Below are 15,153 nucleotides of genomic sequence, written 5' to 3'. Positions count from 1 at the left end.
CCCGTATTGCTCAGTCGGTAGGACCCAGAAGACGAGCTTTGGGAAGTGCCGACCGTTTTACTGTGGCAAGCAGGAGTTCAGGGCAGAACGTCCACGTATTCAGGTGGAACTGTTGAACGCGTGTTTCCACCGTCCTGACCCGCTTGGAATTGAGGCAAGCCGCCAGCGGTAGCCCGGATAGCTCAGTCGGTAGAGCATCAGACTTTTAATCTGAGGGTCCAGGGTTCAAGTCCCTGTTCGGGCGCGTATAGCCTCCTCTTTGCTCGCCGGGTTGGCCTTTGCAGCCCGCAGAGGTGAAGAGCCTCCTACAAGTCGCTGCTGGCGTCCGAATGCTTCAATGATCCGGAGGACAAACCCTGAGCTTGCTTGCTGCTGCTTTGTTGTACTGAGCGCTGGTTCAGAGCAGAGATGATAGAGATGATACATATGACACGAGTGCAGATGATATAGCTTTCTTGAGAAACTGACAACAGTGCGTTTTTCCCCGATATGTTGCTAGCTGAGCAACGATAGCTTTAATCGTGAGGTTGACCAAGACACGCGTGGCCATCACAAGAATCCGATTCCAAATAAAAGTCTGCGCATCTGACTGTGCATAGAAGATCCCCGACACCCTCACACGGGTAGAGGACAGGTTCTTGACCTCGACGTGATTTGAACACGCAACCTTCTGATCTGGAGTCAGACGCGCTGCCGTTGCGCCACGAGGTCGCGGACGCCCGGGCCAGGGGTCACCCTGACACAGACTTTCACAAACCCATTCTTGTCCATCGCTGAGGAGATTGAGACGCGCTTCATACCCAGAGACAAGTAGTGGGCCGCGAATCCTGCGACTAGTTTCCGATACCTGGCTGGATCTTTTTCGGAGGACGACCTGAAAGCTTTTTATACTACATAACCTGCCTGGATTCCCCTACCCAAGCTATTAAAGGAGATGTCGAAGCTCTTAAGGCAGTTCTCACCTTAGTGTGTGAGTGTGAAGCCCATCTTCGAGATTACCCAGCCTATCGGATAGGACCGATGTTCAACTTACTCTTGTAACATCACGTGTTTTCCTGACAAACGAGTTCTTTCTATCATTATATGTGTCAGACAATGGGCAATCGGTGCTACCGGTGGCAGAAAGCTGTTTTTTGAGAGTTACAGAGAGGCAAGATTACACCTTGGACTGCATCCTCCACTACTGGCGTTGAAGACAAAAATGGGGAATTACCGGAAATTGGGTCGTGTCCAGTTACTAAGGAAGATTTACGAATAAACTCTCGAATGCTACAAGGACCAGACGGGATAGACGTTTTCTGATCCAGAGCACGGGATCGGTTTCATCACGAGAACCTGTCGAACGTGCGTGGACACTGTCCTGATTCTGACGTCTGGGAAGAGCCCAGGTCGTGCCCGTATTGCTCAGTCGGTAGGACCCAGAAGACGAGCTTTGGGAAGTGCCGACCGTTTTACTGTGGCAAGCAGGAGTTCAGGGCAGAACGTCCACGTATTCAGGTGGAACTGTTGAACGCGTGTTTCCACCGTCCTGACCCGCTTGGAATTGAGGCAAGCCGCCAGCGGTAGCCCGGATAGCTCAGTCGGTAGAGCATCAGACTTTTAATCTGAGGGTCCAGGGTTCAAGTCCCTGTTCGGGCGCGTATAGCCTCCTCTTTGCTCGCCGGGTTGGCCTTTGCAGCCCGCAGAGGTGAAGAGCCTCCTACAAGTCGCTGCTGGCGTCCGAATGCTTCAATGATCCGGAGGACAAACCCTGAGCTTGCTTGCTGCTGCTTTGTTGTACTGAGCGCTGGTTCAGAGCAGAGATGATAGAGATGATACATATGACACGAGTGCAGATGATATAGCTTTCTTGAGAAACTGACAACAGTGCGTTTTTCCCCGATATGTTGCTAGCTGAGCAACGATAGCTTTAATCGTGAGGTTGACCAAGACACGCGTGGCCATCACAAGAATCCGATTCCAAATAAAAGTCTGCGCATCTGACTGTGCATAGAAGATCCCCGACACCCTCACACGGGTAGAGGACAGGTTCTTGACCTCGACGTGATTTGAACACGCAACCTTCTGATCTGGAGTCAGACGCGCTGCCGTTGCGCCACGAGGTCGCGGACGCCCGGGCCAGGGGTCACCCTGACACAGACTTTCACAAACCCATTCTTGTCCATCGCTGAGGAGATTGAGACGCGCTTCATACCCAGAGACAAGTAGTGGGCCGCGAATCCTGCGACTAGTTTCCGATACCTGGCTGGATCTTTTTCGGAGGACGACGTGAAAGCTTTTTATACTACATAACCTGCCTGGATTCCCCTACCCAAGCTATTAAAGGAGATGTCGAAGCTCTTAAGGCAGTTCTCACCTTAGTGTGTGAGTGTGAAGCCCATCTTCGAGATTACCCAGCCTATCGGATAGGACCGATGTTCAACTTACTCTTGTAACATCACGTGTTTTCCTGACAAACGAGTTCTTTCTATCATTATATGTGTCAGACAATGGGCAATCGGTGCTACCGGTGGCAGAAAGCTGTTTTTTGAGAGTTACAGAGAGGCAAGATTACACCTTGGACTGCATCCTCCACTACTGGCGTTGAAGACAAAAATGGGGAATTACCGGAAATTGGGTCGTGTCCAGTTACTAAGGAAGATTTACGAATAAACTCTCGAATGCTACAAGGACCAGACGGGATAGACGTTTTCTGATCCAGAGCACGGGATCGGTTTCATCACGAGAACCTGTCGAACGTGCGTGGACACTGTCCTGATTCTGACGTCTGGGAAGAGCCCAGGTCGTGCCCGTATTGCTCAGTCGGTAGGACCCAGAAGACGAGCTTTGGGAAGTGCCGACCGTTTTACTGTGGCAAGCAGGAGTTCAGGGCAGAACGTCCACGTATTCAGGTGGAACTGTTGAACGCGTGTTTCCACCGTCCTGACCCGCTTGGAATTGAGGCAAGCCGCCAGCGGTAGCCCGGATAGCTCAGTCGGTAGAGCATCAGACTTTTAATCTGAGGGTCCAGGGTTCAAGTCCCTGTTCGGGCGCGTATAGCCTCCTCTTTGCTCGCCGGGTTGGCCTTTGCAGCCCGCAGAGGTGAAGAGCCTCCTACAAGTCGCTGCTGGCGTCCGAATGCTTCAATGATCCGGAGGACAAACCCTGAGCTTGCTTGCTGCTGCTTTGTTGTACTGAGCGCTGGTTCAGAGCAGAGATGATAGAGATGATACATATGACACGAGTGCAGATGATATAGCTTTCTTGAGAAACTGACAACAGTGCGTTTTTCCCCGATATGTTGCTAGCTGAGCAACGATAGCTTTAATCGTGAGGTTGACCAAGACACGCGTGGCCATCACAAGAATCCGATTCCAAATAAAAGTCTGCGCATCTGACTGTGCATAGAAGATCCCCGACACCCTCACACGGGTAGAGGACAGGTTCTTGACCTCGACGTGATTTGAACACGCAACCTTCTGATCTGGAGTCAGACGCGCTGCCGTTGCGCCACGAGGTCGCGGACGCCCGGGCCAGGGGTCACCCTGACACAGACTTTCACAAACCCATTCTTGTCCATCGCTGAGGAGATTGAGACGCGCTTCATACCCAGAGACAAGTAGTGGGCCGCGAATCCTGCGACTAGTTTCCGATACCTGGCTGGATCTTTTTCGGAGGACGACGTGAAAGCTTTTTATACTACATAACCTGCCTGGATTCCCCTACCCAAGCTATTAAAGGAGATGTCGAAGCTCTTAAGGCAGTTCTCACCTTAGTGTGTGAGTGTGAAGCCCATCTTCGAGATTACCCAGCCTATCGGATAGGACCGATGTTCAACTTACTCTTGTAACATCACGTGTTTTCCTGACAAACGAGTTCTTTCTATCATTATATGTGTCAGACAATGGGCAATCGGTGCTACCGGTGGCAGAAAGCTGTTTTTTGAGAGTTACAGAGAGGCAAGATTACACCTTGGACTGCATCCTCCACTACTGGCGTTGAAGACAAAAATGGGGAATTACCGGAAATTGGATCGTGTCCAGTTACTAAGGAAGATTTACGAATAAACTCTCGAATGCTACAAGGACCAGACGGGATAGACGTTTTCTGATCCAGAGCACGGGATCGGTTTCATCACGAGAACCTGTCGAACGTGCGTGGACACTGTCCTGATTCTGACGTCTGGGAAGAGCCCAGGTCGTGCCCGTATTGCTCAGTCGGTAGGACCCAGAAGACGAGCTTTGGGAAGTGCCGACCGTTTTACTGTGGCAAGCAGGAGTTCAGGGCAGAACGTCCACGTATTCAGGTGGAACTGTTGAACGCGTGTTTCCACCGTCCTGACCCGCTTGGAATTGAGGCAAGCCGCCAGCGGTAGCCCGGATAGCTCAGTCGGTAGAGCATCAGACTTTTAATCTGAGGGTCCAGGGTTCAAGTCCCTGTTCGGGCGCGTATAGCCTCCTCTTTGCTCGCCGGGTTGGCCTTTGCAGCCCGCAGAGGTGAAGAGCCTCCTACAAGTCGCTGCTGGCGTCCGAATGCTTCAATGATCCGGAGGACAAACCCTGAGCTTGCTTGCTGCTGCTTTGTTGTACTGAGCGCTGGTTCAGAGCAGAGATGATAGAGATGATACATATGACACGAGTGCAGATGATATAGCTTTCTTGAGAAACTGACAACAGTGCGTTTTTCCCCGATATGTTGCTAGCTGAGCAACGATAGCTTTAATCGTGAGGTTGACCAAGACACGCGTGGCCATCACAAGAATCCGATTCCAAATAAAAGTCTGCGCATCTGACTGTGCATAGAAGATCCCCGACACCCTCACACGGGTAGAGGACAGGTTCTTGACCTCGACGTGATTTGAACACGCAACCTTCTGATCTGGAGTCAGACGCGCTGCCGTTGCGCCACGAGGTCGCGGACGCCCGGGCCAGGGGTCACCCTGACACAGACTTTCACAAACCCATTCTTGTCCATCGCTGAGGAGATTGAGACGCGCTTCATACCCAGAGACAAGTAGTGGGCCGCGAATCCTGCGACTAGTTTCCGATACCTGGCTGGATCTTTTTCGGAGGACGACGTGAAAGCTTTTTATACTACATAACCTGCCTGGATTCCCCTACCCAAGCTATTAAAGGAGATGTCGAAGCTCTTAAGGCAGTTCTCACCTTAGTGTGTGAGTGTGAAGCCCATCTTCGAGATTACCCAGCCTATCGGATAGGACCGATGTTCAACTTACTCTTGTAACATCACGTGTTTTCCTGACAAACGAGTTCTTTCTATCATTATATGTGTCAGACAATGGGCAATCGGTGCTACCGGTGGCAGAAAGCTGTTTTTTGAGAGTTACAGAGAGGCAAGATTACACCTTGGACTGCATCCTCCACTACTGGCGTTGAAGACAAAAATGGGGAATTACCGGAAATTGGATCGTGTCCAGTTACTAAGGAAGATTTACGAATAAACTCTCGAATGCTACAAGGACCAGACGGGATAGACGTTTTCTGATCCAGAGCACGGGATCGGTTTCATCACGAGAACCTGTCGAACGTGCGTGGACACTGTCCTGATTCTGACGTCTGGGAAGAGCCCAGGTCGTGCCCGTATTGCTCAGTCGGTAGGACCCAGAAGACGAGCTTTGGGAAGTGCCGACCGTTTTACTGTGGCAAGCAGGAGTTCAGGGCAGAACGTCCACGTATTCAGGTGGAACTGTTGAACGCGTGTTTCCACCGTCCTGACCCGCTTGGAATTGAGGCAAGCCGCCAGCGGTAGCCCGGATAGCTCAGTCGGTAGAGCATCAGACTTTTAATCTGAGGGTCCAGGGTTCAAGTCCCTGTTCGGGCGCGTATAGCCTCCTCTTTGCTCGCCGGGTTGGCCTTTGCAGCCCGCAGAGGTGAAGAGCCTCCTACAAGTCGCTGCTGGCGTCCGAATGCTTCAATGATCCGGAGGACAAACCCTGAGCTTGCTTGCTGCTGCTTTGTTGTACTGAGCGCTGGTTCAGAGCAGAGATGATAGAGATGATACATATGACACGAGTGCAGATGATATAGCTTTCTTGAGAAACTGACAACAGTGCGTTTTTCCCCGATATGTTGCTAGCTGAGCAACGATAGCTTTAATCGTGAGGTTGACCAAGACACGCGTGGCCATCACAAGAATCCGATTCCAAATAAAAGTCTGCGCATCTGACTGTGCATAGAAGATCCCCGACACCCTCACACGGGTAGAGGACAGGTTCTTGACCTCGACGTGATTTGAACACGCAACCTTCTGATCTGGAGTCAGACGCGCTGCCGTTGCGCCACGAGGTCGCGGACGCCCGGGCCAGGGGTCACCCTGACACAGACTTTCACAAACCCATTCTTGTCCATCGCTGAGGAGATTGAGACGCGCTTCATACCCAGAGACAAGTAGTGGGCCGCGAATCCTGCGACTAGTTTCCGATACCTGGCTGGATCTTTTTCGGAGGACGACGTGAAAGCTTTTTATACTACATAACCTGCCTGGATTCCCCTACCCAAGCTATTAAAGGAGATGTCGAAGCTCTTAAGGCAGTTCTCACCTTAGTGTGTGAGTGTGAAGCCCATCTTCGAGATTACCCAGCCTATCGGATCGGACCGATGTTCAACTTACTCTTGTAACATCACGTGTTTTCCTGACAAACGAGTTCTTTCTATCATTATATGTGTCAGACAATGGGCAATCGGTGCTACCGGTGGCAGAAAGCTGTTTTTTGAGAGTTACAGAGAGGCAAGATTACACCTTGGACTGCATCCTCCACTACTGGCGTTGAAGACAAAAATGGGGAATTACCGGAAATTGGATCGTGTCCAGTTACTAAGGAAGATTTACGAATAAACTCTCGAATGCTACAAGGACCAGACGGGATAGACGTTTTCTGATCCAGAGCACGGGATCGGTTTCATCACGAGAACCTGTCGAACGTGCGTGGACACTGTCCTGATTCTGACGTCTGGGAAGAGCCCAGGTCGTGCCCGTATTGCTCAGTCGGTAGGACCCAGAAGACGAGCTTTGGGAAGTGCCGACCGTTTTACTGTGGCAAGCAGGAGTTCAGGGCAGAACGTCCACGTATTCAGGTGGAAGTAGTGGGCCGCAATTCCTGCGACTAGTTTCCGATACCTGGCTGGATCTTTTTCGGAGGACGACGTGAAAGCTTTTTATACTACATAACCTGCCTGGATTCCCCTACCCAAGCTATTAAAGGAGATGTCGAAGCTCTTAAGGCAGTTCTCACCTTAGTGTGTGAGTGTGAAGCCCATCTTCGAGATTACCCAGCCTATCGGATAGGACCGATGTTCAACTTACTCTTGTAACATCACGTGTTTTCCTGACAAACGAGTTCTTTCTATCATTATATGTGTCAGACAATGGGCAATCGGTGCTACCGGTGGCAGAAAGCTGTTTTTTGAGTGTTACAGAGAGGCAAGATTACACCTTGGACTGCATCCTCCACTACTGGCGTTGAAGACAAAAATGGGGAATTACCGGAAATTGGATCGTGTCCAGTTACTAAGGAAGATTTACGAATAAACTCTCGAATGCTACAAGGACCAGACGGGATAGACGTTTTCTGATCCAGAGCACGGGATCGGTTTCATCACGAGAACCTGTCGAACGTGCGTGGACACTGTCCTGATTCTGACGTCTGGGAAGAGCCCAGGTCGTGCCCGTATTGCTCAGTCGGTAGGACCCAGAAGACGAGCTTTGGGAAGTGCCGACCGTTTTACTGTGGCAAGCAGGAGTTCAGGGCAGAACGTCCACGTATCCAGGTGGAAGTAGTGGGCCGCGAATCCTGCGACTAGTTTCCGATACCTGGCTGGATCTTTTTCGGAGGACGACGTGAAAGCTTTTTATACTACATAACCTGCCTGGATTCCCCTACCCAAGCTATTAAAGGAGATGTCGAAGCTCTTAAGGCAGTTCTCACCTTAGTGTGTGAGTGTGAAGCCCATCTTCGAGATTACCCAGCCTATCGGATAGGACCGATGTTCAACTTACTCTTGTAACATCACGTGTTTTCCTGACAAACGAGTTCTTTCTATCATTATATGTGTCAGACAATGGGCAATCGGTGCTACCGGTGGCAGAAAGCTGTTTTTTGAGAGTTACAGAGAGGCAAGATTACACCTTGGACTGCATCCTCCACTACTGGCGTTGAAGACAAAAATGGGGAATTACCGGAAATTGGATCGTGTCCAGTTACTAAGGAAGATTTACGAATAAACTCTCGAATGCTACAAGGACCAGACGGGATAGACGTTTTCTGATCCAGAGCACGGGATCGGTTTCATCACGAGAACCTGTCGAACGTGCGTGGACACTGTCCTGATTCTGACGTCTGGGAAGAGCCCAGGTCGTGCCCGTATTGCTCAGTCGGTAGGACCCAGAAGACGAGCTTTGGGAAGTGCCGACCGTTTTACTGTGGCAAGCAGGAGTTCAGGGCAGAACGTCCACGTATTCAGGTGGAACTGTTGAACGCGTGTTTCCACCGTCCTGACCCGCTTGGAATTGAGGCAAGCCGCCAGCGGTAGCCCGGATAGCTCAGTCGGTAGAGCATCAGACTTTTAATCTGAGGGTCCAGGGTTCAAGTCCCTGTTCGGGCGCGTATAGCCTCCTCTTTGCTCGCCGGGTTGGCCTTTGCAGCCCGCAGAGGTGAAGAGCCTCCTACAAGTCGCTGCTGGCGTCCGAATGCTTCAATGATCCGGAGGACAAACCCTGAGCTTGCTTGCTGCTGCTTTGTTGTACTGAGCGCTGGATCAGAGCAGAGATGATAGAGATGATACATATGACACGAGTGCAGATGATATAGCTTTCTTGAGAAACTGACAACAGTGCGTTTTTCCCCGATATGTTGCTAGCTGAGCAACGATAGCTTTAATCGTGAGGTTGACCAAGACACGCGTGGCCATCACAAGAATCCGATTCCAAATAAAAGTCTGCGCATCTGACTGTGCATAGAAGATCCCCGACACCCTCACACGGGTAGAGGACAGGTTCTTGACCTTGACGTGATTTGAACACGCAACCTTCTGATCTGGAGTCAGACACGCTGCCGTTGCGCCACGAGGTCGCGGACGCCCGGGCCAGGGGTCACCCTGACACAGACTTTCACAAACCCATTCTTGTCCATCGCTGAGGAGATTGAGACGCGCTTCATACCCAGAGACAAGTAGTGGGCCGCGAATCCTGCGACTAGTTTCCGATACCTGGCTGGATCTTTTTCGGAGGACGACGTGAAAGCTTTTTATACTACATAACCTGCCTGGATTCCCCTACCCAAGCTATTAAAGGAGATGTCGAAGCTCTTAAGGCAGTTCTCACCTTAGTGTGTGAGTGTGAAGCCCATCTTCGAGATTACCCAGCCTATCGGATAGGACCGATGTTCAACTTACTCTTGTAACATCACGTGTTTTCCTGACAAACGAGTTCTTTCTATCATTATATGTGTCAGACAATGGGCAATCGGTGCTACTGGTGGCAGAAAGCTGTTTTTTGAGAGTTACAGAGAGGCAAGATTACACCTTGGACTGCATCCTCCACTACTGGCGTTGAAGACAAAAATGGGGAATTACCGGAAATTGGATCGTGTCCAGTTACTAAGGAAGATTTACGAATAAACTCTCGAATGCTACAAGGACCAGACGGGATAGACGTTTTCTGATCCAGAGCACGGGATCGGTTTCATCACGAGAACCTGTCGAACGTGCGTGGACACTGTCCTGATTCTGACGTCTGGGAAGAGCCCAGGTCGTGCCCGTATTGCTCAGTCGGTAGGACCCAGAAGACGAGCTTTGGGAAGTGCCGACCGTTTTACTGTGGCAAGCAGGAGTTCGGGGCAGAACGTCCACGTATTCAGGTGGAACTGTTGAACGCGTGTTTCCACCGTCCTGACCCGCTTGGAATTGAGGCAAGCCGCCAGCGGTAGCCCGGATAGCTCAGTCGGTAGAGCATCAGACTTTTAATCTGAGGGTCCAGGGTTCAAGTCCCTGTTCGGGCGCGTATAGCCTCCTCTTTGCTTGCCGGGTTGGCCTTTGCAGCCCGCAGAGGTGAAGAGCCTCCTACAAGTCGCTGCTGGCGTCCGAATGCTTCAATGATCCGGAGGACAAACCCTGAGCTTGCTTGCTGCTGCTTTGTTGTACTGAGCGCTGGTTCAGAGCAGAGATGATACATATGACACGAGTGCAGATGATATAGCTTTCTTGAGAAACTGACAACAGTGCGTTTTTCCCCGATATGTTGCTAGCTGAGCAACGATAGCTTTAATCGTGAGGTTGACCAAGACACGCGTGGCCATCACAAGAATCCGATTCCAAATAAAAGTCTGCGCATCTGACTGTGCATAGAAGATCCCCGACACCCTCACATGGGTAGAGGACAGGTTCTTGACCTCGACGTGATTTGAACACGCAACCTTCTGATCTGGAGTCAGACGCGCTGCCGTTGCGCCACGAGGTCGCGGACGCCCGGGACAGGGGTCACCCTGACACAGACTTTCACAAACCCATTCTTGTCCATCGCTGAGGAGATTGAGACGCGCTTCATACCCAGAGACAAGTAGTGGGCCGCGAATCCTGCGACTAGTTTCCGATACCTGGCTGGATCTTTTTCGGAGGACGACGTGAAAGCTTTTTATACTACATAACCTGCCTGGATTCCCCTACCCAAGCTATTAAAGGAGATGTCGAAGCTCTTAAGGCAGTTCTCACCTTAGTGTGTGAGTGTGAAGCCCATCTTCGAGATTACCCAGCCTATCGGATAGGACCGATGTTCAACTTACTCTTGTAACATCACGTGTTTTCCTGACAAACGAGTTCTTTCTATCATTATATGTGTCAGACAATGGGCAATCGGTGCTACCGGTGGCAGAAAGCTGTTTTTTGAGAGTTACAGAGAGGCAAGATTACACCTTGGACTGCATCCTCCACTACTGGCGTTGAAGACAAAAATGGGGAATTACCGGAAATTGGATCGTGTCCAGTTACTAAGGAAGATTTACGAATAAACTCTCGAATGCTACAAGGACCAGACGGGATAGACGTTTTCTGATCCAGAGCACGGGATCGGTTTCATCACGAGAACCTGTCGAACGTGCGTGGACACTGTCCTGATTCTGACGTCTGGGAAGAGCCCAGGTCGTGCCCGTATTGCTCAGTCGGTAGGACCCAGAAGACGAGCTTTGGGAAGTGCCGACCGTTTTACTGTGGCAAGCAGGAGTTCAGGGCAGAACGTCCACGTATTCAGGTGGAACTGTTGAACGCGTGTTTCCACCGTCCTGACCCGCTTGGAATTGAGGCAAGCCGCCAGCGGTAGCCCGGATAGCTCAGTCTTAACTTACCAAATCTTAATTGTTTTAAAAAGGTATGATCAGAGAGAGGACGCTCGGAAATAGCCCCAAAAGACTGGCCAAACAGCTAAAGGAGAACCATGGGGAGGAGTATGCCTTTGTAGATAATGCCAGCCTCTTTCCTGTTACTTTTCAGGAGCCACCAGAACCCACTGAGGTGACTACCAGCAAGTAGCTGCTGAGCATTTATGGGAAGGACTTCGTGAGCTGTCTGGATCATGTTAATGCCAGCATCAACTCAAAGTTTGGGAACATTTTGAAAATGGATATGACAAGAAGGCTAGGAGTTTGTTGCTTGAGACTTTCACCAGGCACATTATTTTTATGTGGCATTGAGATTATGTGTATGCAATGGAATGTATTGCTAATAATGGTTGGTGTGCTTATTGTTTGTGATTTTCAGATCACAAAGTTGTCTGTGCATGCCAAGGGTATGGCGCAGTGGTTGTGTCTCTACACCGAGACAGGCACCACCACCAGCAAGGGGGGGATCATGCTCACCAGTTACAGTTCTGCAAGAAGGTCCACATGGCTGGAGACTTTTCACTGCCACCTTCAAAGGTTCATTCCAGGTTTGTGGCAACGCGAACACACTAAATTTTCAATCTCCTGGAAGGCCTATGCAGGTGGAACCAGGACCAGGAAGCAGCTTCCTTAACCAGCAAGCCATCCTCTCTCCTCATCTACACCGGGGAGATGGTTCACTGTTTAAACAGTCTGAAGGTGTTTGGGAGGAAATCTATTCCTAGCTTCCAGCCCCCTGCAAAGTAAGACTCTTTATAATATAATAATAATAATAATAATAATAATAATAATAATAATAATAATAATAATAATAATAATAATAATAATATTTAAAAATTAATGTAAGCATTAATGCCATAGTTAGTTTAGTAATCCGAGTCTTGTTTTCTTTAGGGGAACTGATTGTAGTGGACTATTTGCTTGAAGGATTTGAGGAGGATCTAAGCAACAAGCATACCTTGAGCTCACTGGAAGACCACATAACAGCTGCAGCCAGAATTCATACTGCTGCTTCCATCACCCTTCCCAGTTCTTCCTCCAACTCACCATCTGCTGCGCCCTCGTCCAAATCCACCAGCTGCTGCGCCCTCCTCTGCTTCCATTTCCTCCTCTGCAACGCCAGCTTCCACATCCTCTTCTGCACCGTTTTTCTGTGCCCTGCAAGCTGTAGCGCCCTCCTCTGCAGCACCCTCGTCTGCCAGGCCAACTGCTGCTGACCACAGGGAGGTTTCACTCTTCCAAATAGAAGGCCATTTCTACTCCTGAGTGTACAGTCTGAAGCGGTGTGTTTTGTTATCGACAGCTTCACCTGCCCAGTAGCCTGACTGTTGTCGGCTTGTGGAAGCCATTTTCATCAGGCTCTGTAAGATTTACAAAAATCCAACAAGGAAGGGCAAGGGATCGGTGACCTGTGAGATTAGTTTTTAATAATATATAAACAGAAAAAAATCAGCTGTTGAATGAACAGGCAAACAATATTTTGTACATTTGTTACAATGGACACACACACACACACACACACACACACACACACATTATATATATATATATATATGTATATGTATATAAAGTTTAAATTAAAGCTACTATTTTATCTCTAATGAGCAAGCCTGATGGTGGCAAGGAAAAACTCCCTGCTATGATGTGAGGAATTTGAAATTTGGTTGACACAGGACAGTAAATAAAGCTGACAGATGTAACGACAAATACAAACCTATACAAACATACACTATATTGCCAAAAGTATTTGCTCACCCATCCAAATAATCAGAATCAGGTGTTCCAATCACTTCCATGGCCACAGGTGTATAAAATCAAGCACCTAGGCATGCAGACTGTTTTTACAAACATTTGTGAAAGAATGGGTCGCTCTCAGGAGCTCAGTGAATTCCAGCGTGGAACTGTGATAGGATGCCACCTGTGCAACAAATCCAGTCGTGAAATTTCCTCGCTCCTAAATATTCCACAGTCAACTGTCAGCTGTATTATAAGAACGTGGAAGTGTTTGGGAACGACAGCAACTCAGCCACGAAGTGGTAGGCCACGTAAACTGACGGAGCGGGGTCAGCAGATGCTGAGGCGCAGAGTGCGAAGAGGTCACCAACTTTCTGCAAAGTCAATCGCTACAGACCTCCAAACTTCATGTGCCCTTCAGATTAGCTCAAGAACAGTGCGCAGAGAGCTTCATGGAATGGGTTTCCATGGCCGAGCAGCTGCATCCAAGCCATACATCACCAAGTGCAATGGTGATGTCACTCCTAGTCTGGAGTGACTAATCGCGCTTCTCCATCTGGCAATCTGATGGACGAGTCTGGGTTTGGCGGTTGCCAGGAGAACGGTACTTGTCTGACTGCATTGTGCCAAGTGTAAAGTTTGGTGGAGGGGGGATTATGGTGTGGGGTTGTTTTTCAGGAGCTGGGCTTGGCCCTTTAGTTCCAGTGAAAGGAACTCTGAATGCTTCAGCATACCAAGACATTTTGGACAATTCCATGCCCCCAACTTTGTGGGAACAGTTTGGAGCTGGCCCCTTCCTCTTCCAACATGACTGTGCACCAGTGCACAAAGCAAGGTCCATAAAGACATGGATGACAGAGTCTGGTGTGGATGAACTTGACTGGCCTCCTGACCTCAACCCGATAGAACACCTTTGGGATGAATTAGAGTGGAGACTGAGAGCCAGGCCTTCTCGTCCAACATCAGTGTGTGACCTCACAAATGCGCTTCTGGAAGAATGGTCAAAAATTCCCATTAACACACTCCTAAACCTTGTGGACAGCCTTCCCAGAAGAGTTGAAGCTGTTATAGCTGCAAAGGGTGGACCGATGTCATATTGAACCCTATGGATTAGGAATGGGATGTCACTTAATTTCATATGCGAGTCAAGGCAGGTGAGCGAATACTTTTGGCACTATAGTATATTTGAATGACAGAAGCTGAATCTGGCAGGAAAATGGTGTGTGAGGCATTGCTTTAATCATTTAATGTAATCACTTTTGTGTAATACCTAAGATTTATTATTTTAAACAGGGGCTGGTGTGGGTACATGTGCCATTCGAAGCTCTTAATGCTGCTAGATTAGCAAAAATTATGAAAAAGCAAAAGAAAAGCAAAAAAATAATATAATATAACAATATAATATAATAATATAAAAAATATAATTTGTGCTACAAGAATGATGCACAAATACTATTTTGTCACCACTAGGTTGGACTATTATTATTGTCTTTGCATGAGTGCAGGAGTTGTCATCTTCTGCACATCCATATAGCATTCACTGAAATATTTTAAGGGTGTGGTGGCACCTGTATTACTGTACTGGCCTCACTGAATGCCTCACTCCGCTATCAAGCAAGCTAAACATGTTTCCCACAATAAACTGTGGACACTGGGGGTGAAGTTGAGTTTTAACATGAAAAATGATACATATGAGCTATTCCTTTAATTAAAGATTAATGAAGTCGCTAATGTTGACCAATGTAACAAATAAAAAAGATGGGAAAAAAAGATTACTTTCTTATAGGTACAGAACACAAGTATTCAACACCACCTTTTCTGATAAAAAGTATTATTAAACATCTGATCTTCCAGTAGAACAGCATTAAATCCATTATTTAATATACTAAGCAATATGACAATTGCATCTCTGAAGGGCAACTCTGAAGGAACTGGAGAAATCCATAGCTCAGATGGAGAAGCTGTACACTGAACAACCATATCATGGAAACTTTGGACTTAGATAAGATAGATAAGTCATTTGAAAACCCTTTTGGTATTTGCCAGAATCCAAG

At 48.7% G+C, this 15,153-nt stretch overlaps 14 non-coding genes across 14 annotated transcripts; 7 read left to right on the top strand and 7 right to left on the bottom strand.

Annotated features, from left to right (window-relative positions):
- The first annotated feature begins 171 nt into the window (after positions 1-171).
- On the top strand, positions 172-244 carry trnak-uuu (transfer RNA lysine (anticodon UUU)). The gene has a single exon. It is a non-coding gene; the product is annotated as a tRNA-Lys (tRNA).
- A 395-nt stretch (positions 245-639) lies between these two features.
- On the bottom strand, positions 640-711 carry trnaw-cca (transfer RNA tryptophan (anticodon CCA)). Its single transcript has one exon. It is a non-coding gene; the product is annotated as a tRNA-Trp (tRNA).
- Positions 712-1,565: 854 nt separating this feature from the next.
- trnak-uuu (transfer RNA lysine (anticodon UUU)) lies at positions 1,566-1,638 on the top strand. Its single transcript has one exon. It is a non-coding gene; the product is annotated as a tRNA-Lys (tRNA).
- A 395-nt stretch (positions 1,639-2,033) lies between these two features.
- trnaw-cca (transfer RNA tryptophan (anticodon CCA)) lies at positions 2,034-2,105 on the bottom strand. Its single transcript has one exon. It is a non-coding gene; the product is annotated as a tRNA-Trp (tRNA).
- Positions 2,106-2,959: 854 nt separating this feature from the next.
- On the top strand, positions 2,960-3,032 carry trnak-uuu (transfer RNA lysine (anticodon UUU)). The gene has a single exon. It is a non-coding gene; the product is annotated as a tRNA-Lys (tRNA).
- Positions 3,033-3,427: 395 nt separating this feature from the next.
- Positions 3,428-3,499, bottom strand: trnaw-cca (transfer RNA tryptophan (anticodon CCA)). Its single transcript has one exon. It is a non-coding gene; the product is annotated as a tRNA-Trp (tRNA).
- Positions 3,500-4,353: 854 nt separating this feature from the next.
- trnak-uuu (transfer RNA lysine (anticodon UUU)) lies at positions 4,354-4,426 on the top strand. Its single transcript has one exon. It is a non-coding gene; the product is annotated as a tRNA-Lys (tRNA).
- Positions 4,427-4,821: 395 nt separating this feature from the next.
- On the bottom strand, positions 4,822-4,893 carry trnaw-cca (transfer RNA tryptophan (anticodon CCA)). Its single transcript has one exon. It is a non-coding gene; the product is annotated as a tRNA-Trp (tRNA).
- An 854-nt stretch (positions 4,894-5,747) lies between these two features.
- Positions 5,748-5,820, top strand: trnak-uuu (transfer RNA lysine (anticodon UUU)). The gene has a single exon. It is a non-coding gene; the product is annotated as a tRNA-Lys (tRNA).
- Positions 5,821-6,215: 395 nt separating this feature from the next.
- Positions 6,216-6,287, bottom strand: trnaw-cca (transfer RNA tryptophan (anticodon CCA)). Its single transcript has one exon. It is a non-coding gene; the product is annotated as a tRNA-Trp (tRNA).
- Positions 6,288-8,527: 2,240 nt separating this feature from the next.
- trnak-uuu (transfer RNA lysine (anticodon UUU)) lies at positions 8,528-8,600 on the top strand. The gene has a single exon. It is a non-coding gene; the product is annotated as a tRNA-Lys (tRNA).
- Positions 8,601-8,995: 395 nt separating this feature from the next.
- On the bottom strand, positions 8,996-9,067 carry trnaw-cca (transfer RNA tryptophan (anticodon CCA)). The gene has a single exon. It is a non-coding gene; the product is annotated as a tRNA-Trp (tRNA).
- Positions 9,068-9,921: 854 nt separating this feature from the next.
- On the top strand, positions 9,922-9,994 carry trnak-uuu (transfer RNA lysine (anticodon UUU)). The gene has a single exon. It is a non-coding gene; the product is annotated as a tRNA-Lys (tRNA).
- Positions 9,995-10,380: 386 nt separating this feature from the next.
- Positions 10,381-10,452, bottom strand: trnaw-cca (transfer RNA tryptophan (anticodon CCA)). The gene has a single exon. It is a non-coding gene; the product is annotated as a tRNA-Trp (tRNA).
- Between the last annotated feature and the right edge of the window lie 4,701 nt (positions 10,453-15,153).

Source organism: Hemibagrus wyckioides, linkage group LG06 (genome assembly GCF_019097595.1).
Source record: "Hemibagrus wyckioides isolate EC202008001 linkage group LG06, SWU_Hwy_1.0, whole genome shotgun sequence".
Lineage (NCBI taxonomy): Eukaryota > Metazoa > Chordata > Actinopteri > Siluriformes > Bagridae > Hemibagrus > Hemibagrus wyckioides.
This window is presented reverse-complemented; position numbering and strand designations above follow the sequence as displayed.